Source organism: Mirounga leonina, unplaced genomic scaffold (assembly GCF_011800145.1).
Source record: "Mirounga leonina isolate KUSES-001 unplaced genomic scaffold, KU_Mleo_1.0 Mir_165, whole genome shotgun sequence".
Taxonomy (NCBI): domain Eukaryota; kingdom Metazoa; phylum Chordata; class Mammalia; order Carnivora; family Phocidae; genus Mirounga; species Mirounga leonina.
The window spans coordinates 47,958,681-47,983,800 of NW_023270415.1; the positions used below are offsets into that span (position 1 = coordinate 47,958,681).

General features: G+C 45.4%; 1 protein-coding gene across 2 annotated transcripts in view; it reads right to left on the bottom strand.

The window, feature by feature from the left end:
* NCALD (neurocalcin delta) overlaps positions 1-13,595 on the bottom strand; it is a 367,272-nt gene extending 353,677 nt beyond the window's left edge. For both annotated transcript variants that reach the window (XM_035011662.1, XM_035011656.1), the window contains exon 1: positions 12,958-13,595. The gene's annotated coding sequence lies outside the window, so the exon portion shown is untranslated. The remainder of the gene's footprint in view (positions 1-12,957) is intronic.
* Between the last annotated feature and the right edge of the window lie 11,525 nt (positions 13,596-25,120).

Genomic DNA, 25,120 nt, shown 5'->3' on the forward strand with positions numbered 1-25,120 from the left:
ATGGGTTATTTTTGCCTGGGCAGCATCCATTCTCATTCCTTTGAGTACTTACATCTCAATTGTCACTGGAGACCATACTCCCCCATTCCCAGTCCATGTGCTTTAATAAGAGGGTGGTTTAGTCCTTCTCCAGGGGTCAGCTTGACCCAGGACTGACCAATCAGCCTGGCTGCCATGTTTGGTTGAAAGACTGGCATGTAACCAATTCAGGGCAATGAGAATCGGAAATTGCCCTGCTGCTTCTGCTAGTGTCTCGATGTCAAGAAGGCAGGGCCTGCTTGATGACGAACCAATGCAGAAAAATGCAGAGCAAAGAGATGGCAAGAGAAAGATTTCTGAGGATGTTGTCTGAGACCCGGATTCAGCCACACTTTTGCCTCTATAGTTACAAGAACCGATTAATTTGATTTTTTTCTAAGTCCCTTTGAATTAGGTTCCTATCTGTTGCAACCTAAAGAGTCATAACAGATACAGATTCCTTTAAGCTGAGACTGTATAAAGGTAGCAGAAGTGTTAAAGTAGTTAGCTTCCAATATTAAAGTGTAAAATGAGCTTGTACCAGAGATGTTAAATCCCTGCTATGAACAGCTTCCCATTCCAGCATGTGCTGCCTTACCCACAATCCCCTGCTCAGGGAAATGATGCTAAAGAAGTCTGTGCATGAGGCAGCCCACCAATGGACCTGGGATGAACAACCAACCCAAAGGCAGCTAATTATTTTGCTGGCCAGGCCCCAGTGGCCGTGTGGACTGGCTCGGTGAGCTGGACCAATAGGAAGCCCTCACTTACAAGTTCAAGCTAGGAAATACTGAGGTCTCAGCCAGCGGCCTTATGGGTTGGCCATTCAGGGGCCATCTGTAAAATGAAGCAGCAAAAGAAGATAGGAGAGAAAAAGAGAGAAGGCAATTGAGCAGAGACCACATGACCTCTGAGAAAGATACTGACTCCCTTCCCAATTTTCCAGACCTATGTTTTGGCCACCATGAGACCCAGCTCTGCTCTGTTTCGTAGGCACAGAACCCCTTCAAGGGGCCGAGCAGTCCAGGGGTTAGAGAGTATGGCTCCCAAGTGACCACCGGAGTGTGAGTCTCGACTCCAGCTGCCCACCCACGCGCCTCAGGCCACATTCTCTACACCTGCTCCTCCTCAGCAGAGTAAGGATAATAACACGCTGCTTCCCGGGGTAGGGGAGAAGAGTCTGTGTGAGAATATACTTAGAATAATACAATGATAGTTGTAGTGATGTCACAATGAGCCCCTTGTATTTGAATGAGTTGGAGTGATGTCCTAGTCCTTGATCACTGAGAGGGCCCAAACTAAAGCAACAATTCACTAAATGATTAACTTAAATATGAATATATTTCTACACAATAGATATATATAGAACTGTCAATGTCCAGATATAGCTACAGTGTAAAATCCTCTTTAACAGGAGAAAACCTTAGCCATGGATAGCACACAAAAGTGCTGAATCCGGTAACAGCTGAAAGAGAGTATGGGGCGCCTGGGTGGCTCAGTCGGTTAAGCATCTGCGTTCAGCTCAGGTCATGATCTCAGGGTCCTGGGATCGAGTCCCACATCGGGCTCCCTGCTCAGTGGGAAGCCTGCTTCTCCCTCTGCCTCTCTCCCTCTCTGTCTCTTACGAATAAATAAATAAATAAAATCTTAAAAAAAAAAGAGAGAGAGTATGATGTTCTCATCCTCGTTCTATATTATGCCCTCTTGGGTCCCCCACTGACCCCTGAGTACTAGTTAATTCTGTACGCCAGGGCTGACAGGCCAACTCCCAAGACTTCTCCTCTCTGCCTATAACTGCTCAAAGCTTAGCCCCTCTTCAATTGCAGTCTTCAGCTCTAGCTCTTTTTACAGTAAATTATTCTTGCGAGGCAGGTGCCGGGGGTGCGGTATGTGTGCGCCCCACAAAAGATGCAGGTGCTGTGAGAAATAGGAGACTTTGGGCATGAAGGAAACCGCTAAGGCAAATCCAGAAGCCTTCTCTCATGACTCAAACCACTATACTGTGATTACTTCCTGTTTTGAGCAGGCCCACCCCTTCTGAGGTTGGAAAAAAATTCACCTCAAGCCTGAGGGTTTTACTCTAGCTGTTCTGTCCCCTTCTGTAAAAGCTACACAAACAACTGTACAGACTTCGTCCCTCTCCAAAAAATATTGTTCAGTCGTTCTGAACTGTTGGTCCGTGCTTTCCAGTCTTAAAAAAAAAAAAATGTTAAAGAAAGATGATATGAATCACCTTTCAAATATCCTTTTTAGGGGCGCCTGGGTGGCTCAGTGGTTAAGCGTCTGCCTTCGGCTCAGGTCATGATCCCAGGGTCCTGGGATCGAGTCCCGCATGGGGCTCCCTGCTCGGCGGGAAGCCTGCTTCTCCCTCTCCCACTGCCCCTGCTTGTGTTCCCTCTCTCGCTGTCTCTCTCTCTGTCAAATAAATAAATAAAATCTTTAAAAAATATATATATCCTTTTTATTTAGGAAAAAAATCAATTTCCACAGGGGAAAAAAAAGTCCACACAAATATTCTTCAAATCTGTTCCCCAAAACGTATGAAGAATAAGAGGCTAGGGCGCCTGGGTGGCTCAGTTGGTTAAGCGACTGCCTTCGGCTCAGGTCATGATCCTGGAGTCCCGGGATCGAGTCCCACGTCGGGCTCCCTGCTCAGCGGGGAGTCTGCCTCTCTCTCTGACCCTCCCCCCTCTCATGCTCTCTATCTCATTTTCTCTCTCAAATAAATAAATAAAATCTTTTTAAAAAAAAAGAATAAGAGGCATACAGGAGTCCTGAGAAAGGAAGAGAAATTTGATTTCTTAAGGAAAAAAACAAGAGTCTTTCACAAAGACTCTGGTGTGTTTGGTTTTGCATTCTTTGCTAAAAGGCAATAATCAAAGGATTAAACTTAAATTCTCTAGGTCTTTCTCCCTCCCTTCTTTTGGTAGAATCAGGATATGAGTTTTTGAGTACAATGATTACTCTAAAAACCAGAGAACTAGCGGATTCTTACAGATACAGAAGAGGACCAGGGGAGAGAAGAGCTAAACACGTCAGGCACAGTCCAGAGTTTCAGGCAAGAGGACATTCCCACGTGGGGATAAGCCACTTTGTGACTTTACAGTCAGTCCTTGAATTACACGCTGATCATGCTACGTCTCTGATCAAGTTCCAACCTGGAATGCTTAGAATCTAGAATATCTTCTCCCCTAACAACAATGTTCTAAGCACTGACTATGTCACCCTAAAAGAGCCATCCTAGCCCCAGAGCTGCTAAGGAATCACACAGTTTTGTCCTGTGGGTCCTGCACAGTCCAGACACAAGGCGTGACCTTCCTTTATGAAAATGCATTCAGAGTTCCAAATAAGACATAGTGTTTCAGGGCTTCTGACCCTACGGGACTGTCACCAGTACCAAGACATCAGTGGTGGCCAAGGCCTGCCCTCCTTCCTCTCATCCCACCCACACTGACCAGCGAAGGGCACCAAGATGGGTAAGGGCAGAAGCAGGAGGGGTCCTTCTTGTCCCTCCTTCTGGTCCCCACTTGGCCACTAGCAGAGAAGGCAGAAAGCAGGAACTGGAGGCCAGCAGGGTGGATGCCAGGGCCACGGCACGCAGGAACTGGGGGGAGGGAAGGAGAATTCTCTGAGGCTTGGGCTGGCCCGTTCCCCCAGCTCAGCTGGGGACTGCATGTGCTCTTAGCTTTCATTTCCACGTTGGTTGCTAAGTGCTATACATAATGCAAAAGTAAATAGTTACACAGCACAGTTTGGACGACACAAAAACACACATCCATCAGCCAAGAAAAAAAAACTCTCAAAGTTTCTAGGTTTATTTTTAGATCCTGGTTAGCCAAAATGAGTAACCTAAATGTCCAAAGGAAGAGATGCTGGGGCCGAAAAGTGTATTTAGAAACAGGAGACTTGATACTGCAGGTCTCTGGCTGGTCTTAACTTGTAAAATATGCATCGGGCAAGTCCTCAGGTGTTTTAAGCACCACACAGCAGTGCTTTGAATAAGGGTACAGTATCCAGTGCACTCGTAAGACTTGTTCCTTAGAAAACATCATCCCCTGTCATGAGACTTCAAGATATTGAGAATAAGTGCAACACAAAATACTGACATCCTTTAGTGAAGGACTCAACTTAACAAAAGCAACTAAAACAACGCTAAAGTAATGAGTGTAAATCCGTTGAGGAGAGTAAAAAGTGTTTTATTCACTTTGTATTTCCCATATCCAGCAGAGTGCCTTGAACAGAGCAGACACACAACAAATGTTTATTAAACAAATAAATAACAATAATAATACTCCCGGAAGAGCGCTTATTTCTAGGCAAAACTATCATTTTGACCTCCCTGAGAGTCCCTAGGTGGTGATCAACCTTGAGGTTTCAAAGATACATTTAACACTATAAAAGGGAATCAGAAGGAAAAACAGAACAACAGAGAGCATGATAGAAAATGATAAATGGTCAGATGGAAAAGCAGGAATAACCCTGAGTGACTCACTGACATTTGCTTGCTTCGTCACCTGTAAAATGAGATTATATGTGTGGCTCTACCACCTGGTGGTAACGCCGTAGAGACGGATGAATAGACGCACCCAGGCTTCTCAGACACACCGGCAAGCTGCGTGGGGATGTCCGCGTTACAAGGACAGGACCAAGTTATTCTCGGTGTAAACACCTCATTCCAGGGAATTGCAAAATCATCCTTCCCTTAGAAAAGACCCTTCTGGGGGCGCCTGGGTGGCTCAGTTGGTTAAGCGACTGCCTTCAGCTCAGGTCATGATCCTGGAGTCCCAGGATCAAGTCCCGCATCGGGCTCCCTGCTCAGTGGGGAGTCTGCTTCTCCCTCTGACCCTCCCCCCTCCTCATGCTCTCTCTCTCTCTCTCTCTCTCAAATAAATAAATAAATAATCTTTAAAAAAAAAAAAGAAAAGACCCTTCTGATTACGATGCCACTTGTTTATAGTTGGAAAAAAAATGCACAAATAAGAAAAGTCATTTGCTTTATGGAAAGTTAAAACAAAACAAAACACCGGGGCGCCTTGGTGGCTCAGTTGGTTGTGCATCCGACTCTTGATTTTGGGTCAGGTCATGATCTCAGGGGCGTGGGATCAAGCCCCACATCAGGCTCCATGCTCAGCAGGGAGTCTGCTTGAGATTCTCTCTCCCTCTCCCTCAGCCACTTCCCCTGCTCACGAGCTCTCTCTCTCTCTCAAATAAACAAATCTTTTTTTAAAATATTTTATTTATTTATTTGACAGAGAGAGAGAGAGAGACCCAGAGAGAGCACAAGCAGGAGAAGCGGGAGAGGGAGAAGCAGGCTCTCTGCTGGGCAGGGAGCCCAATGTGGGGCTCGATCCCAGGACCCCAGGATCATGACCTGAGCCGAAGGCAGACGCTTAACAACTGAGCCACCCAGACGCCCCTTAAATAAATAAATCTTAAAAAAAAAAAAAAGAAAGAAAGAAAAAGAAAAACACCATTTAGTAAAGTGTGCTGGGACAATTAGTTAGCAAGTTAAAAGAGAAAAATAATCAGTTTGCCTCCTCATTGCCTCCCTGCTCTACACCGAAATAAATTATAGTTGTGTTAAATAATAATATGGGGCTTTTAATGTGAAGAATTCTTCAAAACCAGTAGAAAACAGAGCTATTTATCAAACCCTGTGAAAGAATGGAGCAGGCTGTCCTATCAATGGAAGAAATCATAGTGAAACATTTGCCCACTTACCAACTGAAAACCGATTCAAATGTGCAAGCAATTCACTGGGGAAATAACTGTAGCAAATGTGCCCAAAGATATTTTATTACAAATTATTAAAGACCTTATGCCCATGAGATATATTTTAATGAAAAACAAATCAAGTTTATGGAAAAATGTGTATTATATGACTGTTTTGGTAATAAAAAATGAGCCTCTTTGATCTTTAAAAAGACTGTATTTGTATGCACAAACAAGGAGAAAAGTAGGGAGACACACTTTAGGCCTTTAACACCAGCAATTGGGGAGGCATGGGAGTAAAGACTGGCCAGGAAAGCCCTTAATGTGTGTTTGTCCTGAATTATAATTTGAAAAAAAATTAATTATGACTGATGCAAAAAACATCTAAAGGCAAAGAACATACAATAGAAAATCAGGAAAAGAAGAAATGCAACCAGTATACAATCTGAAAACAACTGTTCAACTCCACTAGTTACTGAAGAAGCAGAAAGGCAAATAAAGTATTTTCGGTGACCAAATTAGAAAAAGAATTTCAAAGTAATGATATTCAAGGTAAGAGACAAATAGAAGAAACCAACACAGTCATACAATGTGAATTGCTTAAATTTCCAAATTAATTTCCAAATTTCCATTTAGAAAGCAAATGGCAAAATGAGTTGAGAATTTTTAATAAAAGTTCAAACATCCAACCTAGTAAATCCACTAGAAATACATCATAGGCTATAATCTTATCTAGAGAAGGTTTTGTACAAAACTGACAATAGCAAAAAAAAATTATTTAAAATTTTGACCAAATGACCAATAATGGAATGGCTAAGTGAACTGAGGTATATCCATTTGATGAAATATTATATGCCCAATTAAGCATTGTCTACAAAGAATATAAAACAAAATATAAAATCCTCACAGAAGTAAAAACTTCCATTTCTTTTACTCTCAGTGTTTTACTTCTGTCACAAACATGGGAGGGTTTTTTTCCATACCAACCAATCCCCCAACTCCCCAGATTCAATTCTGATGCTAACAACCCAGAGTCAGTGCAGCCCCCACAGACTGAGGGCTCAGTCCCACAAGACTGCCCCCCAGTTCAAATGCCAGTTGCAAGTTCCAGATTCTTGTACTTCCGACCAATTGGCTGTAAATCAGGGGTTCCCATGACACCCTCCTCGGATTCAATAATTCGCCAGAACAGCCCACAGAACTCAGGAAACCAGTTTACTTACTAGATTGTTGGTTTATTATGAAAGGATATGGTTCAAGAACAGCCAGATGGAAAAGATGCATAGGACAAGGTGTGGGGGAAGGGGTGTGGAGCATCCATGTTTTCTCTGGGCAGACCACCTTACCAGCACCTAGATGTGCTCAGCCACCTGGGAGCTCTCTGAACTCAACTGTTCAGGCTTTTTTCTAACTTTTTATTTCAATTCCAGTTAGTTAACATACAATGTAATATTAGTTTCAGGTGTACAACATAGGGATTCAACATTGCCATACAACACTGTTGCTTATCACAAGTGCACTCCTTAATCTCCACCCCCTATTTTACCCATCCCCCTACCCACCTCCCCTCTGGTAATCATCAGTTTGTTCTCTATAGTTAAGAGTCTGTTTCTTGGTTTGCCTCTCTCTCTCTCTCTCTTTTTTGTCCCTTTGCTCCTTTGCTTTGTTTCTTAAATTCCACATATGAGTGAAATCACATGGGATTTTATGGAAGCTCTACAATTATGTAGACACAATTGATTAAATCATTGGCCACTGGTGATTGAACTTCACCTCCAGCCCCTTTTCCAACTTCCTGGGGGTAGAGGAGAAGCCTGAAACTCTCAACCCTCTAATCGTATGGTTGGTTCCTTTGGCAACCTGCCCTCTCTTCCTAGAGTCACCCCTTTAGCATAAATGCAGATGTGGTTGAAAGGGGTTTATTATGAACGATAAGGGACACTCTCCTTACCCCTATCACTCAGAAATTCCAAGGGTTTTTAAGGAGCTCTGTGCCAGGGACTGGGGACAGAGACCCAATATATATTTCTTATTATATCACAATATCACAGCTTAGGGTATACGGTTAAAGGAAAAACTAATTTTAAAATTATATAAAAATATGACTATGTAACTAAGAAAAATATTTCTTCATAAAAATCATGAAAAGAAATGTTCCAAATATTAACCATGTTTGCCATTGAATATTTGGATTATGGTAACTTTTTTCCTTCTTTCTAATTTTCTATAGTATGCAGATCTTATTTCATGATAATGCCTTACTTTTATAATGGTTGGTCGAAGGTATGGAGGGAACAGTGGCCAAGGTCTGGGGAACATATTCTTTAAATGGCTGCATTTGAAAAATCTAAGGCACAGTCTCCCTGTTGCTCTCTCTAGAAACTTCTGAGGCCAGAACTGACTTCTGATTCTCACTGTTTGTCCTTTGGCCTGGCTTGAAAGTGGCTGTCATGTCTTCCAAAAGGTGAGTTGGTGGGAACTGAACATCACAGGCTTCCCACATCCCAATCCTCCGCTTCCAACAAGTCACAGTACAAAACCCCATCAAAGGGCTCTTCCTGTAAGTGTTCTATTAGAAATTTTAGATCACATGTCTAAAGAAATGTGTGTGTGTGTGTGTGTGTCTGTCTGTCTGTCTGTCTGTGTGTCTGTCCATCTATATGCTTCCTCCTCCCTTTCTCTATCCTCAAGGGCAGCAAAACAAAGTCCAGGACAAAGATGTAGCAATCTACCTTACTTATCAAATGCTAAATCTAAGTGATAAATGATAAATCTATTTATCTAAAAAGAATAACAATGCAAAAGAATGAGAACCAAAGGAAACCCAGCCAGGACCATACCCCAGTATTAAACAGTTTTAAATAACAACAGATTAAAGTCCATCTCTCCTCTCACACTTGCCATACAATCCAAATTAATAATCTCAGATCCCTGCTGCAGTATTTCAGACCCTATCCCTAATACTGAGTCAGGCTAAATATTTCCCCTTCGGGTGCATTAAATGGTCAGATAAACACTCACAATCTCTTATTGCATGGTACTTCAGAGATATGCATCATATATATCTTTACATAAAAACAATGAAACAACGGGAACCTGGCTGGCTAAGTCCATAGAGCATACAACTCTTGATCTTAATCTCAGGGTTGTGAGTTTGAGCCATACGTTGGGTGTAGAGATGACTTAAAAAATAAAATCTTTAAAAAATAATAATGAAAGAAAACAGTCCAAATATTAACGCCAATTTATAAAAGAAAATGTTAGTAAAAGATATTAGTAAAAAACAATTTTAGCGAAGGAAAAGAATGATCCCGGCTACCCGTGGCTCCCGCACGCGCCTCCCTCCCTCCTCAGCCTCTGGGCAGGTGTTGAGCAAGACCCTCTGCTGGCATCAAGCAACCAGGATCATGAAAATCCCTTTTCCAGTGAAATAATCCCTCATCAAAGGGAATTGGAATCTGAAATGAAGACCCAGGCACCCAGGAGAAGGTTGCTTCTATGAAATGTTCTAATGCTGAGGGCATCTGCTGTGAGACCAACAAGTCCGATACATGTTTCTGCCTTTTTTCTAGAATAGGAAGGAACAGGCAGATTGGAAAGTGACAGCGACATTAGAAGCATCTTCGTGGGACGTCGAGCACTTTACTTAGTGAGATGGTGGATTACAATTCTAAGAGAGGAGCTCTCCAGAATAGCTGTTACCTGGGATAGAGAATGTTACAGAACTTCCCAGAGCTCTTGAGCATTCACAGCTGGAACCAGCTTTCGGGAGGACAGTGACCACACATACCTGAGAGGATTTCAGGGTATAGTAAAGGGAAACAGTCAGATGGAGTGCTTTTAGCAGTAGTCAATGAGAGAAAATTTGGTGTTTTACAAACCAAATGACCTAGGATTGCAATCTGGCTCTCTCGAGTAGTTATGCAGACTGACGCAAGGGAGTATCTCCGACTGTGTTATTTCTCATCTGTAAAGTGGGGATTCTAAAAGTACCTACCTCATTAACCTCCCCTCGCCTGAAAAGGCTTTCCTGACCATGGGTGCTCACCCTCCCCGTACACTAGGATTCTATTACCTCCCTCATTTTTTCTTTTCCAGGATCCCTTTACACTAGTTCTGTTGTCGCTCGAATCAAGGAGCTCTGTAATGATTGGCCAGCATGTTTGTAAGCAAGTCAAAGGCTGGGAGCCAGCCTGAAACACACTTATTCCCCCTGAGTCAGCCCAGTGCCTGGAACTTGGTGTCCAGGAAGGATTCAACATATATTGTTTGAGTGTAAGAGTATGACGGAAGCTCCACGGATCAAAGGCCAGTGATTATTGTAACTCTTAATTGTTTATTAGTGATATAAAATGAAAGATGAGTGAACAGAGGCATCTCCATATATCTTTTCACTGTATCTGTATCTGTATCTGTAAGAAAAACAACTGGTATCAACTACCCAAGCGAATAGACAATCAGTACAGATTTCGTAATTCTGAATGAAGAAGGGACTGAATTACTACATCAGTTTTCAGAAAGTTACAGTCCCCAGACCAGCACCAGAGGAAGGAAGTTCCACGTGGCCTTCCAATAATAGAAACAAGAAATAAACCAATTAAATGGTCTGGTGGAGAAAAGGAGAGTTATAAAAGGGCCTAAAAATAGTTTCCATCTTATCCCTGCTGTAATAATAGCAGATTAGCATGCATTCTCTTGGAAATGTCACCTAGGCAACCAGAAATACAAAGACAGAGATGTTCAGAAAAATATATGTATATAAATCTATTTTTGCCACCTCTGAACATAAGTGATCACTATTGCAAGAAGGACAATAACTAGACTATATATAGAAAGAGAAAAAAGGTAAGTACAGAAGAAAGTCGCGTAAGTAGGTATCCAGTAGGCGAATAAGATATAAAGGTAGGTCGCTATACAAGAAGCCCTAATCCATTGCCTCAAATTTGGGCCAAATATCTACTAGGAATGCTAGACGTATTTTTCCTACATTTTTTAAATCTCATGTTTTGATCTCATAAACCCAAGGCAGACTAATACAAAAGAGGGTAGGCTGACAAATTTTAAAACAACACTTGGAAAACTATCTTATGCTCCACTTAACTAGAGTGACTCTATGTCCCTGTTTGCCTAAGACAGTCCCTGTTTGTGCCTCTTGTGTTGGTGTAATTATTAAAAAGTACTCCTCTTTCACTTTCAAAAGTATCCCAGTGTGAACAATAAATTATACGGTCCCCTTATATTTCACCAAGACATATTTCTTGACCAAATAACAACATGCTAGCAATTACTTGAGAACTTAGATTAGTTCCAAAATATTTTATAAGACAGAGTCCCTGACTTCCAGAACACTACAATCTGAGATGGCAGAAATAAGACCCAAAACATTAATGAAGCAGTGAAAAATTGATAATCGTTCATGGAGTCCAGGCCGTTAAGTGCCGCAGTTCAGATGGGAGACCAAGTAGACAGTGGATGCCCTTGAGTGAGATACTCCATAGAAATTGTGGTAAAAGGGGCGCCTGGGTGGCTCAGTTGGTTAAGCGACTGCCTTCGGCTCAGGTCATGATCCTGGAGTCCCTGGATCGAGTCCCACATCGGGCTCCCTGCTCGGCAGGGAGTCTGCTTCTCCCTCTGACCCTCCTGACCCTCCCCCCTCTCATGTGCTCTCTCTCTCAGTCTCTCCCTCTGAAATAAATAAATAAAATCTTTAAAAAAAAAAAAAAAGAAATTGTGGTAAAAGCAACCATGCTTCTTGAGCACTTCCTGTACACCAGGCACTGTGCTAGGCATGATGCCCATATGATCTCACGCCAGGCTCAAAACAACCCTAGAAGTGAACTGTTGGGCGCCTGGGTGGCTCAGTTGGTTAAGCGACTGCCTTCGGCTCAGGTCATGATCCTGGAGTCCCGGGATCGAGTCCCGCATCGGGCTCTCTGCTCGGCAGGGAGTCTGCTTCTCCCTCTGACCCTCCCCGCTCTCATGTGCTCTCTCCCATTCTCTCTCTCAAATAAATAAATAAAATCTTAAAAAAAAAAAAAAAAGACGCGAACTGTCATTATGCTCATTTTCTATGACTCGTCCAAGTGGCGAGTCTTCTCTGGTAAGAGAATGCAAATGCCTGACTCCAAAGCGTATGCTCCCCGCCCCTGTGGATGTGTGTGAGCTGCTTCCTGTTGGCCCAGGCTGACCCGGGTTTGGCGCAGCACTTAGGAGCGCCATCAGCTTCTCTTGCTGTTCTCTAGCAGCGCAAGGTGTGGTCCAACCCTGGCAGAGGGCGGCTCAATCAGCCAGGGCCCAGGCAGGAAACAGGGGGTGCTTTTTCATCCTACTGAGGAGTCCTCCTGTTGGAGAGGTACTGAGAAAAGAGTAAGGAAGGGTTAAGAAAAGCAATGAAGGCTGGCAACAGCAGGAAGCCAGGACCCTCCCCAGGCCTCAGGGTGTGATGTGGGGGTTGATGGGGGCGTAAAGGAACTCCAAAGAAGGTGGCTGGATGGAGAAGGTGCCTGGCAGGAGCTGTGGCCTTCAGCACACAGATGAAACCAACCTGCAGCATGCAACCCAGCAGGAGGGAATGGGGAAATAAACAGCCTCCCCCACTCTCCTCCCACTCTCCCAGGGGCAGGCTGGACCCCCCACCGGCCAAATTCTACCAGAAATCAAAGACAAAGATGGCCCCTGATGCCTCTCGGGGCACAGAGCAGGTGGATGAGGGAGGAAAGAGGACACAGAAGAGCCAACAAGAGGTGTCCAGCCTGCTTGCCGTGTCCTTGCCCCTGCATAAGAGTGTGCTCCCATTGAGGCAGAGTAAACTGGCCCGGTCACTCTTTGCAGGGCCGTGGAAGGTGCTACATCAGCAAGATGATGTCATCCTCAGCCTAGGTGTGAGGCCAGAGCCAGTTCACCAGCAGGTGCCCCTCGTAGTTACACTCGGCCCCGTGCTTGAAAGGGCCCCACGCTTGGTCTAATGCTCTGCGGACACCATTTTGAAATTCTTGACAATTTTCGAACAAGGGCCCACATTTTTTCAATTTGTACTGGGCCTCACAAATTAAGTAGCTGGTCTTGGGCAAGGCGAACCATTTTCCTCAGCTGGTGAGACTAAATTCTGTTAAGTATCACAAGATTCCAAGTATACTATTCAAAGCAAACAGACCCAAAGTTAGTATTAACCAGAGTCACAATGATACAGCAGAATATATAGCATAAAAAAGTGAGGGAACAGTTTACCTTTTTTTTTCTTTCCTCTTTCTCTTTTGAAGTCAAACTGCAAAGTGGCTGAGAAACCAAAATCAGCTGCCCCCTGGAGAGAAACGGAACTTAATTACAACGGCCTCTCCACAGCACAGAGGGAATGGATTTTGGCTCTTACCCAGTTAATGTGATCAGTGCAGACAACCAAGCAGAATAATTTATGCCCTGGGTGGACTCTGTTGATGTTCCCCATTTGATGGGATGTGGTCTTCAAATTAGCCAGGTAATTGCCAGAGCTACCCCTGACCTTGCCTTGTGTGCCCAGCGTACATAGGCCCCAGTTTGGGACAAGGTATTGAAAACACATGCATAGACGGCTCATTGATGGGCCAGCCACACTTACAAACCGTATTTCTAAGCTGATGCTTTCCCAAAGCCTAGAAACTATACTGCTGCTCTCTCCCTTTCCTGAGAGACCCCAACATCCTTAGCCTTCGTCTGAGTAATTACCATTGTGAAAGCATCTGGGAAAGTCCAGGTGAGAAGCCAGAACACGGCCAATGTCTGTTTCCTCCAAGGCCACGGGGCAAAGCAAAGCACAGAAAACTTCCATCCGAGGCAGGGATCAAACTGGGTTTTTTTTTAAAAGATTTTATTTATTTGACAGAGAGAGACACAGCGAGAGAGGAAACACAAGCAGGGAGAGTGGGAGAGGGAGAAGCAGGCTTCCCGCTGAGCAGGGAGCCCGATGCGGGGCTCGATCCCAGGACCCTGGGCTCATGACCCGAGCTGAAGGCAGACGCTTAACGACTGAGCCACCCAGGTGCCCTCAAACTGGTTTTTGATAGCCTCTTTCACTCACCCCTCCCTGTCAGAAATAAGGGATGGTAGATTTTAAGTGTTTTGTTTGTTTTGTTGTTTAAAGTTAGAATAACATTTCAGTAGATCAAATCAAAAGGGTTTACCAAACCTCGACTGTGTCAAGGAGCCTAGAATCCAGGTGGTACATCAAATCTAGGGGCATCATGACAGAATCAGAAGATCAAGGGTTGCAGTGTACCCTCATGAGCCCTGCAGTGGGGTGAATGGTGGCCCCCCAAAAGACATGTCCACCGCCTAACCCTGGGAACAGGTGAATGGGATCTTATTTGGAAAAAGGATCTTTGCAGAGGTCATTAAGGATCTCAAAGTAAAATAACCCTGGATTACCCAGGTGAACCCTAAAGCAAATGCTAACTGTCCTTATAAAAGACACCTGGAGATAGGAGGCCACGTGATCACGGAAGCCGAGATGGGTATGATGTAGCCTCAAGACCCAAAATGCCAATAGCCACCAGCCGCCGGACTGGACAAGCAAAAATTCTCCCGCAAAGCCTCTGGAGGCTTGGCCGTGCTCATACCTTGGTTCTGGACTTCTAGCCTCCAGAACAGTGAGAACATACATTTCTGCCCAGTTTGTGGTAAGTTGTTACAGAGGCCACAGGAAACTAACATAAGCCCTCAGCCACATCGTTCACCCCTGGCCTCAGCTTCACAACCTCCAGGCATGGAAAATATGAGGCCTTCCAATGCAGCCCACTCTGCACCAGGGGCCGACTTCTGACCCCAGAATAGATCTTTTCTCTGATGCAATGCTTCGTGTATTTGTAGACCACAATAATTGGGTTCCCACAGAGCTTTTTCTGGCTAGAGAGCCCTTCAGTCATGCCTTGGGGGAGGTGGGCTCCCCCTCACAAGACACTGCTTTCTGCATTCATTCCCTCCTGCCAAAATAGCACAGAGAGAAATACCTTCTCCCTTGTTCTGGACACTCTTCTTCTAACATCGCCCAAGGTCTCATTCATGTTTAAGCAGCCAAGTTACATTGTCAACTCCTTTGGAGCTTTCAACTAAAAGCAAAACAAAACAAACTTATATCTTTCTCACATGTGTTTCAAAGATATACTGTCACCCCCACCAATTACAGAGAAAAGATTTTTTTTGATCTAAATATAATCATTCAGCTATGAAACATACATATGAAATACACGTCATTTGGCGGGGGTGGGGGGGAGGAAATTCTGCACAGTAACTTACTCTACATTTTGACAGCCAGGCGAAGTTGGTACAAATCAGATTATTCCCAAAGAATCAAAACACACAGGTTTGGGGAAAATCTAACGTTCCAGATCCGACTGGATGTACAGTGGAAATGTTCCTGGCTGGGTTTGAATCCCAGCCCCACAACTTATTAGTGTTGATGCTTTAGTTCCTTCGCCTGTGAAAGAAGAATTATCAGAGTGCCCCCTCCTCCTGCTGGATCCTCTCTGCTTTCCTCTCCACGTCCAGCCCCCTCCCTTCCCCACTCCACTCTCAGCCCTGGGAGGCTGATTTCTACATACAGGCGAGCCCTTACATCAACAAGTTTTCTTGCCCTCTGGTTAGGTGGGCCAATCGGGAGGCACCAGTAGAGAACAGAGAAGGGAGAAAAGAGGGGTTAGGGACTTACTCACCTGGATGCCTCCGTGCCAGGCCACAGTTTGGCGGAAGCTGCATTCCTCCACTAAAGAGCAATTCCAGAAACTGTTCTCTCACATCACCCTCACAGGGCTGGGCTAGTAAAGCCTTAACATGCATTGCTGGCCACTCTTGGCGATTTCCCTTAACGCTGCCCACGTCTTTGTAAATAGTCCCCTCACCAAACTTTCTTCAGTTAGATTCTAGGAGTGTATCATCTGCCTCCTTGTGGGACCCTGGCTGATAAACCCTCTAAAGGACTTCTCAGAATCAATTAACGTTAGAACACTGCTGTGTTCACAGAAAGTGCATCAAGGCATTTGCCATCATTGCTGTTATTATTACCAACAGCAGTCAACTTGTCCGTGCCATCCTTGGTCAGGAGAGAGCTCGGCGCCACATTTACCTTTCCTCCCCAAGTCCAATGCCATTTAGCGTGGCAATAAATGTGATATCCTCGGTTGTATCCATGTGGAGAAAGCCATTAGGTTCTCTTTCATCTGAATAATTAAAACAGCCCCCGAACTCCTCTGTTGGCTTTCTTCTCTCCACTGTCTCCCTAGTGCAGGGCAGTGATCACACCAGAGCCACAGGGCATCAAATACTCAACTGCTCCTCTGAGTGAAAATCAGGCTCTACCACTGTCCCTCACAATTCGATCCCAATCCACTTTTGAGACTATATTAAACATTTCACACCCACCGGGATGGCTATTACATTAAAAAACAAAAAAGCAACCCTGAAAATAGTTAGTGTTGGCAAGGATGTGAAGGAATTGGAGCCCATGTGCCTTGCTGATGGGCATGGGAAATGGTAGCCGCTGTAGAAAACAGTACAGCAGTTTCTCGAAAAATTAAACAAACTTACCATATGATCCAGCAATTTCACTTCTGGGCATATACCCAAAAGAACTGAAAGCAGGGATTTGAACAGATATGTGTACGTCAATGTTCACAACAGCATTATTCACAATAGCCAAAAGGGGGAAGCAACTCAAGTGCCCACTGACAAATGAATGGATAAACAAAACGTGGTGTATACATACAATGGACTATTATTCGGTTTTAAAAAGGAAGGGACTTTGGACACACACTACAACATGGGTGAGTCGTGAAGACAATATGCTAAGTGAAATAAACCAGTCACAAAATGACAAATATTGTATGATTCCCCTTAACACAAGGTACCTAGAGTAGTCAAAGTCCTACAGACAGAAAGTAGAATGAATGGCGGTTGCCGGGGACTGGGGAGCGGGGGAGGGAGAGTTTTTCTATACTGGGTCTAGAGTTTCCGTTTGGAAAGATGAAAACGTTCTGGAGACCGTCGGTGGTGAGAGTGGCACAACAATGTGAATGTCCTCCAAGCGACAGAACTTGACACCTAAAAATGGCTCATATGGTAAATGTGTTATTTGTATTTAGCCACAATAAGAAAAAATAGCATATTCAAGAAGCACTTATTGCTTGCCTATCCCACAAAGCACTGTAGTGGGGATGTGTCAAGAAACAAACTGGGAGGTCACTGTCCCTATCGAGGAGGCTCTGCTCCGGCACCTCCCCCCACACAGTCCTCATTCCAGTCAACCTGTCCTCCAATTATGTCTTGCACTTTCTCATGGAATATAAATTTCTTAAAGGTAGGGGACTAGATCTTATTCATCTTATATCACTAGAACTTAACACATGTTGAAATGTGGAAACTGCTAAAAAAAATATTGGTTGAAAATGTGAGTAAAAATCCAGCCAAAAAAGTCTACGTCTTGGGCGCCTGGGTGGCTCAGTTGGTTAAGCGACTGCCTTCGGCTCAGGTCATGATCCTGGAGTCCCTGGATCGAGTCCCGCATCAGGCTCCCTGCTCAACGAGGAGCCTGCTTCTCCCTCTAACCCTCCCCCCTCTCATGTACTCTCTCTCTCTCTCTCATTCTCGCTCTCTCAAATAAATAAATGAATCTTTAAAAAAAAAAAAAAAGAAGTCTACGTCTTTCTTTTCCTCATCTCCTTTAGCCAGCCAATACTTAGCACTTCTTGAAGTTAGTTAGCTATATTCTCAGATATAAGAGATTGGAGCTTTTTACTAAGCTCACTTTAAATTGTTCTGTTCACAGGGCACCCGGCCGGCTCAGTTGGCAGAGCATGAGACTCATAATCTCAGGGTCAAGAGTTCAAGCCCCATGTTGGGCATGGAGCCTACTTAAAAAAAATTGTTCTATTCACAAATAATTCTACTAAGCATATAAATTGTGGGTTTCAAATTAGAACTCCACTGTTTACTAGCCATGTGTCCTTGGGCAAGTTATGGAGTGTCCCTGAACCTGTTTCCCTCCTCTATGAAGGGGGAATGCTAGCAGTACTATGGTGGACATCTGTTCCTTTTCAATCCATCATCCATTGGCCCATCTCGTGGTGGCAGTATAACAATGTTCTCCAACAACGTTCTCCTGGAGAACTGCCCTGCTACCTGCCCCTTAGCCTATGGCTCAGGGACAAAACCTGATCAAGCCCAAGCTCTACTAATGTGTGGCACTGCAGCCACAGGAAGAGGAGCTGGACCCAATCAAAGCCAATAAAGCCACAGCATTGCAAGTAATGCTGGGATAGAGTCTCTCCCTTTCTGGCTGCATTTAAGCCCACAATGAAATGGAACCTAAAAATGATGCCAACTTCAAGAAAGCAAACCAAGAAATATGGAGAGAGAAATCAGGCCCTGGTAATGATGCTTAAGCCCTGGATCAAGCCATACCTGATGTATCTTCCCCTGGACTGAGGAGTTATAAAAGCCAAAATAATGTTCCTTTTTTTTTTTTAATTTATTAGAGAGAGAGAGAATGAGCGAGAAAGAGAGAGAGAACACAAGAGGGGGGAGGGTCAGAGGGAGAGGCAGACTCCCTGCTGAGCAGGGAGCCCGATGCGGGACTCAATCCAGGGACTCCAGGACCATGACCTGAGCCGAAGGCAGTTGCTTAACCAACTGAGCCACCCAGGCGCCCGCCTTTTTTTTTTTTTTTTTTTTTACTTAAAGTTATTTTACACCTGCAACAGAATTGAGTCTTAAATATAATAAGTATCTCCTGAAAAAATTATTACAAAGTTTAAATGGGATCCTTATGTACGTACATAGTACACACTGGATAAATGGAAGCTACTAATGTTAACGGTGGTGATAGCGTATGGTAGTGGTAGAAATTTCCTGGCTTCTTCTAAGGTTGACTTTTAACTCATGTGTTCTGTCCCTGATTTCTGCCTTCATTATCCTTCAATGATACTCTCTTTCATGGTGATAAAGATAGAAGGATGGTAAGAACAAAAATTGTAGGCCACCACTTTCTAATCCCATGCCCTGACAGACATCACTAATCGACCACAGAACTCATGCAGCCACTACCAATCAATCAAAGATGACAAGAAAAATGAAACCAATGGTCTCAGCTCCAGAATAGCAGTTGGCAATATTTTTCTATAAAGAACTAGGTAGTAAGTATCTTAGCCATGGTCTCCATTACATATTCTTCTTTGTATTTTAATTTGTTTTGTTTACAACCCTTAAAAAATGTAAAAAGCATTTGTGATTCCTCAGCTGTACAAAACTCCCTGCTCTGGAGGCTTGAAAGCAGACGCTGAGATGGTCCCAGAGAACTGGGCACCATCTTAGCTTCCTCTGCCAGGCTCCTGAGAGCGCAGTAATGGAATGTTTGGAAACACTGCCTCAGACAGAAATGTACCTACAGAACATACTGAATTGCCTGAAATGTAACAGAGGAGCTTTGATGGTGGCATAGTTCCTCCTCTTCACACCAATCCCAGGACAAGCTGAAATCCACGCTCCAGGGGAAGCCACAATCCAAGGAAGATCTACAGAGCCCCTGCGTGTGATAACATTGACCTCTGCCTTCAGGACCAAATTCACTGCACAGCCACTTCAAAGAGCTGGACCTCCACCCCTCACAGCCAAATGTGAGATGCCCCACCTTTTCATGAGGGAAGGAAGGGAAGAGTTCAAATCACTCCATTTCCCCATTATTAGTCTGACCCTTTACAATTAAAAACAAAAACCTCTGAAATGGTTCCAAGATAGTATGCCACATTGCTTTTGACCAACTTCTGATTGATTCCTTAATATCTCCCAAAGTTTTTTATTGTATAGTATTACACTAAAGATTGGTTTGGTCTTTCCATCATTCTGCATGTTTGTTTCTGGCTTTAGTGAAAAGGACTGAACTTTGCTTGACCTTCATTTATTAATTCAACAAACATTTACTGACACAATCCATCTCTCAAGGCACTTGCATGTGAGGAAGACTGAGACATAGATGACGATGGAGGGCGCTGGGAGGGGTATGCAGGGTGGGGGGGTAGGTAATAGGGTTACAGGAAGCAAGCACAGCTCAATTCGCGGGGGGGGGGGGGGCTGCCAAGAGGTCTGCTGCAGATGAATAGGGAAAAAATCACAGGAGTTACCCAGACGAGGAAGGGTGGGAGGAGCTGAAGCTATACAGGGAGAGGCTGGGGAGATGAGGTTGGGGAGGAAACGAGGGTGAGGTCATGAAATTCCCTGGAGTCCGAATTCTATCCTGAAAGCCACGGAAAACCTCTGAAGGAAATGAAGCAGCGTGACTGGTGTAGATTTTTGTTTTCCAACCGAGCATTCTAGTTGCAGTTTGGAGAATGGGCTGGAGCAAGAGTGCCCTGATTCAGAGCAAGGAGCCCGGTGTGAAGGCAATTGAAGCAATTCAGGCAAGTGATACGGACATGAACTGCACCAGTGACAGTAGAAGCAGAGAGAAGGGGGCATGTAACAACAACGATTAACAGCTCACATTTCTGCAGCACTTGTTAATGACAAGGCACTGTGTGAAGTGCTTTCTGTGTATTAATTCGTTTTATCTTCACAACAAACCTGAGATATGTTTGGTACCTATTGTCAACCTCATGCCACAGATCAGGAAACAGAGAAGTTAAGGAGCCCAAGGTCGCAGAGCTACTTGCATCCCAGCCAGCACTCACATCCAGCAGTTTGGCTGCACAGCCCCCTCACCTAGCACAGTTACAGAGAGGCAGTGTGTCCTCAGGACTGGTGCTGACTGGTTAAAATGGGGGAGACTCCGGAGGTAATTTCCAGGGGTCTGACTTAGGCACCTGAACATTGGGGTTTCAGTTTCTTGAGCCTCCTCCTCTGACGCAAGCCCCTCCCCAGATCTGTACTTAGCTCCCAGTGGTCCCCCTCCCATTCACCCACACTCCCACCATCACACCACCCCCTTCTCCTTTGCAGTCCCTGCACCCTGAATTTGACCCGAAAACACAGGCATCTCCCAGACAGAGTGAAAAACCGCACAAGCATTGCCAATTAGGTCTGAGAAACCCGGACCTAGAATCCTGCTCTTGATAATACATCTGCGTAAGTCTGTTATTTTTAAAGCAGGCAAAGCTAGGAAAACTTTGAGCAAGCCTGTGTGGTTTCCTCCTCAGCAAGCGAGACCTTGGCAGCCCTACTTCTGTGTTTCACACTAGCCGCCCTACAAACAGAACGCGTACCATCATTCGGGGCCAGCGTTTAACAACAGAAGCATACTTGACCCGCCTGGCCTGCAGCTTCAGACAGACCGGCAGGAGGAAAGTGGCCCTGGCGGGAGATCTTCCGAGAGCCAAACGGCTTGCTTTCTCCGGGCTGGAAAGTTAAAGCAAGCATCTGCAGCAAGAAACTTGTGTATTTCCTGCGGACAGGGAGACCTCCTGCCCCTCCCGGGCTGATACAACCCACTTTGCACATCCTGCTTCTCTGGGAGCTAAAAATAAATCGGTATGCACTGAAAAACACTCAAACACATCTCCCCAGCACACCCCTTCCCGAGTCCCTGAGGGCAAGAGACGCAAATCTTTCAGGTCCTGAGTCCCAAACGCATGCTACTTCCTCCTCTGGGTTCAACTACCGCCTTCGGTGGCTCCCAAAGCCCCCCTCCCCTGGCCCCTACACCCCACACACGCCTCCTGTAGCCTCTCGGGGCCGACTCTGCAGGCCCGGGAACCAGCGAGTGCCCTCGACCCCAACCCCCGCCCCGAAGGGTTGCTCCCGAGGTCCCAGGGCCACCAGGCGCACGAACGCCCCCTTCCGACCCAGCGCGCCCCCATCCTGCCTGCCCCGCGCGCCTCAGCGCGTCGGCCGCCAAAGTTGCTCTGTCCTTTCCTGTGCCACCCATCCTCGGGGGCTTTGGCTTTGTTTTCTTTTCCCTCAGAGGCACCGAGGGCAGGACAAGGGAACTGACCGGGTGAGCTGCACCGGGAATGGCTGCGGGGACCGGGTCCCCAGGACCGCGCGGCTCCTCGCGCCCCCACCCCCCGCCCTGCGCCCGCCGGCCCCGAGCGCGCGGGTCCCCCAGCAGCCGCTCCCGGCGCCGCCGGCCCCCCGCACACCCGCCCCGGCCGCAACTCCGATGCGCCCGGGCTCCAGAGAGTCGGAGGGAAGGCGCTGCGACTCACCGCCTCGGCCGCTCCCGGCGTCTGTGTCGCCGCCGGAGAGGCGGCAGCCGCGGCGGCGGCAGCGCCTTCCCTCCGCCCGCCTCCCCCTGGACAGGGCCGCCGCCCGCCGCGCCCCCCTCCCCTGCCTCGCGCGGGGTCCCCCTCCTCGCCGCCGCCGCCCCCCTCCCCGCTGCGACCCGGCAGGCAGCCTCTCGCGGGTGGGCTGGACGGCGGGAGCGCAGGGGGGCCAGGCGGAGGCGCGCGGTCTGCAGGTGCAGTGGACGCCGCGCCTGTCCGGGTGCGGCCGCCGGCCTCATCGCCCTGGTGCCCCCTTAGTCCCAGCCGTGGCCCGGGGTTCTAGCCAGGCTGCGCGCGCACTTTCCAAGGGGTGGACAGGAGAGGGGAGTCTGGGGTCTCTGAAGCAGTGAGGTTCGAGGGAACCTTGGAAGGACAGGCCCGCAAGGTGGGAGGGGGCTGTTCTTGCCTAACCCATGTTTCCTCTACCCAGAGCCTTCTGTGAACTGTCGACGGATGGCTTAACAAGAAACTCGGGAGGAGGACAGCCCCACTGCCGAATGTCTCCAAAGCTTCCACCTCAACTGCCCATGATGAGAAGCAAGCGTCTTGTCAATTCATTCCACCCATCTTTATAAATGGCTGCCGACACATGTTCCTGTCTTGCTGTTTTGGCCACGCATGACCTCTCAAAAAGCCACTGTTAACTTCTTGTACTTGTCAACCCCAGTGACATTGCCAGAACCCGTAAAAGGTCTCAACAGCAGCTTAAATTCATTGATTAAAAATCTTGCTGTTTAAAAATAACAGAAAGGCACCATGTCGAGGTGTAAAGGCATCATGACTTGTCCATGCTTGTTACAATGATTACAAAATCTTCTAATATGACTAGTTATAGAAATGACAGTTACCTTGAGGTCCAAAGAACCACCCACTCTGATGGGAAAATCAAGTAAAAGGTTCAGCTAACCAAAACCATTCTTTTAGTTTCGCCTTTAATTTCCACACCATTTACTCATTGAGGCAATGCTTGAAAAACAAAAGTTATCTGAGAGGCGGTTAAACCATTACTGGATACTAAAACCTTTTCTTGAATTGAATTAGCAGATTAGCCCAGTGGCTTGCCTCCCTAGATACAAATTGGAGTCACCTAGGAAGTTGGATTTTTGTTTTGTTTTTTATTATTAGGCTTGTGCCCCAGCCCCCACCCCCACCCCCACCCCCACCAGGAGATTCTGATTTAACTGGTCTGGGAAAGGTCTGAGCAGGCATTGAAAAACTCAGATGCCCCTAAGGCATTAAAAAGAAGTGACAAAGAAATAATTTAGGCTGGGCGTACAAGGGCAAATGAGGGAGGGCATCATACCCCGAAGAGGGCAGTCTCATTTTTCCACGTGGGAAATGCAGATCCGGTGTGGTCCTCGAACTGGATTTTTTTTTCATTTTGTTTTTTCCGGAGAAGCCAGAAATCCACGTTTACTGTGACCTCTTCTCATGTTAAAATGTTGGTTACTAAGTTTTAAAATCTTTTAAATGCTCTATAGGCCAAGAAAGAAGAGTTTGTAGGTCAAAAGGGGCCCCCAGGTCATCAGTTTGTCAGCTGTTCTGGGTTCCTGGCTTGCAGACTGCAGGAAGAATCCGGGTTGGTTGAAGGCAGTGGTGGGAAGGCCGAAGAAGTGCTTGGGAGACAAGGGTGTCTCTGAGATAGTGACTTAAAACCCCCTTGATTTTTTAACTTTGCTTTAGTGATCTCCGCTTTTTAAAAAGCTCCTTTGAGATATACCATTCATATAGCGTACAATTCACCCATTTAAAATATACGATTTAATGGTTTTTGGTGTACTCACTGGTTGTACAACTACCACCACAATCAATTTTTAGAACTGATTTTGATCACCCCAAAAAGAAATGCAATGCCATTAGCACTCATTCTCTTCTTTCTCCCAAGCCCCAGCCCCTGGCAGCTGCTAATCTACTTTCTATAGATTTTTATAGAGGTTTTCTATAGATTTATCTACTTTTTATACATTTGCCGATTGTGACTGGTTTCTTTCACTTAGCATAATGTTTTCAAGGTTCATCCATGTCATTCATACTTCATTCCTTCTTAGGGACAAATAATATCCAATGGTATGGATACAGCACCACATTTTGCTCATCCATTTATCAGTTGATAGATATTTGGGCTGTTTCCACTTGTTGGTGGTTATGAATAATGCTGCTATGAATATTCATGTATAGGTTTTTATGTAGATGCGTGTTTCTATTTTTCTGGAATGTATACCTAGCACTAGGTTTGCTGAGTCACATGGTAACTCTATGTTTAACATTTTAAGGAACTGCCACCTGTTTCCCAAAATAGCAGCACCATTTTATAGTCTCACCAGCCATGTATGAGGGTTCCAGTTTATCCATGTCCTTGCCAACACTTGTTATTTGCCACTTTTTAAGTTATAGCATCCTAGTGGGTGTGAAGTGGTATCTCATTGTAGTTCTGATTTGCATTTTCCTAATGGCTAATGATGTGCCTTTTAAAGATTCATGCACAGTAAAATTTTAAAGGAACAGCTCTGCAAATTTTGATAAATGCGTGGTACTATCACTCCAAAAGTGTTGTTACCCCTTGTAGTGAAGCCCTCCCCTTAACCCTAACCTCTGGCCACCAGTGATGCATTCCTCGCCTCTACAGTTATGTCTTTTCAAGAATGTCATATCAGGGCGCCTGGGTGGCTCAGTTGGTTAAGCGACTGCCTTCGGCTCAGGTCATGATCCTGGAGTCCCGGATCGAGTCCCGCATCGGGCTCCCTGCTCGGCGGGGGGGTCTGCTTCTCCCTCTGACCCTCCCCTCTCTCATGTGCTCTCTGTCTCTCTCATTCTCTCTGTCTCAAATAAATAAATAAAATCTTTAAAAAAAATAAAAATTAAATTAAAAAAAAGTTAAAAAAAAAAAGAATGTCATATCAATGAAATCATATGGTCTGTGGCTTCTGAAGTCTGGTTTCCTTCAGTTAGCATAATGCAAGTGAGATTCATCTGGGTTATTGAGTACATCTGTGGTTTATTCCTTTTATTGTATGAATGTGGTACAGATCGTTTATTCATTCACCAGTTGAAGGAAGTTTAGGTTATTTCCAGTTTGGGACAATCATGAATAGAACTACAGTAATATTGGCCTATAGGTTTTTGTGTGAATGCAAGTTATCATTTCCCTTAGGTAAATACATAGGACTGGGATT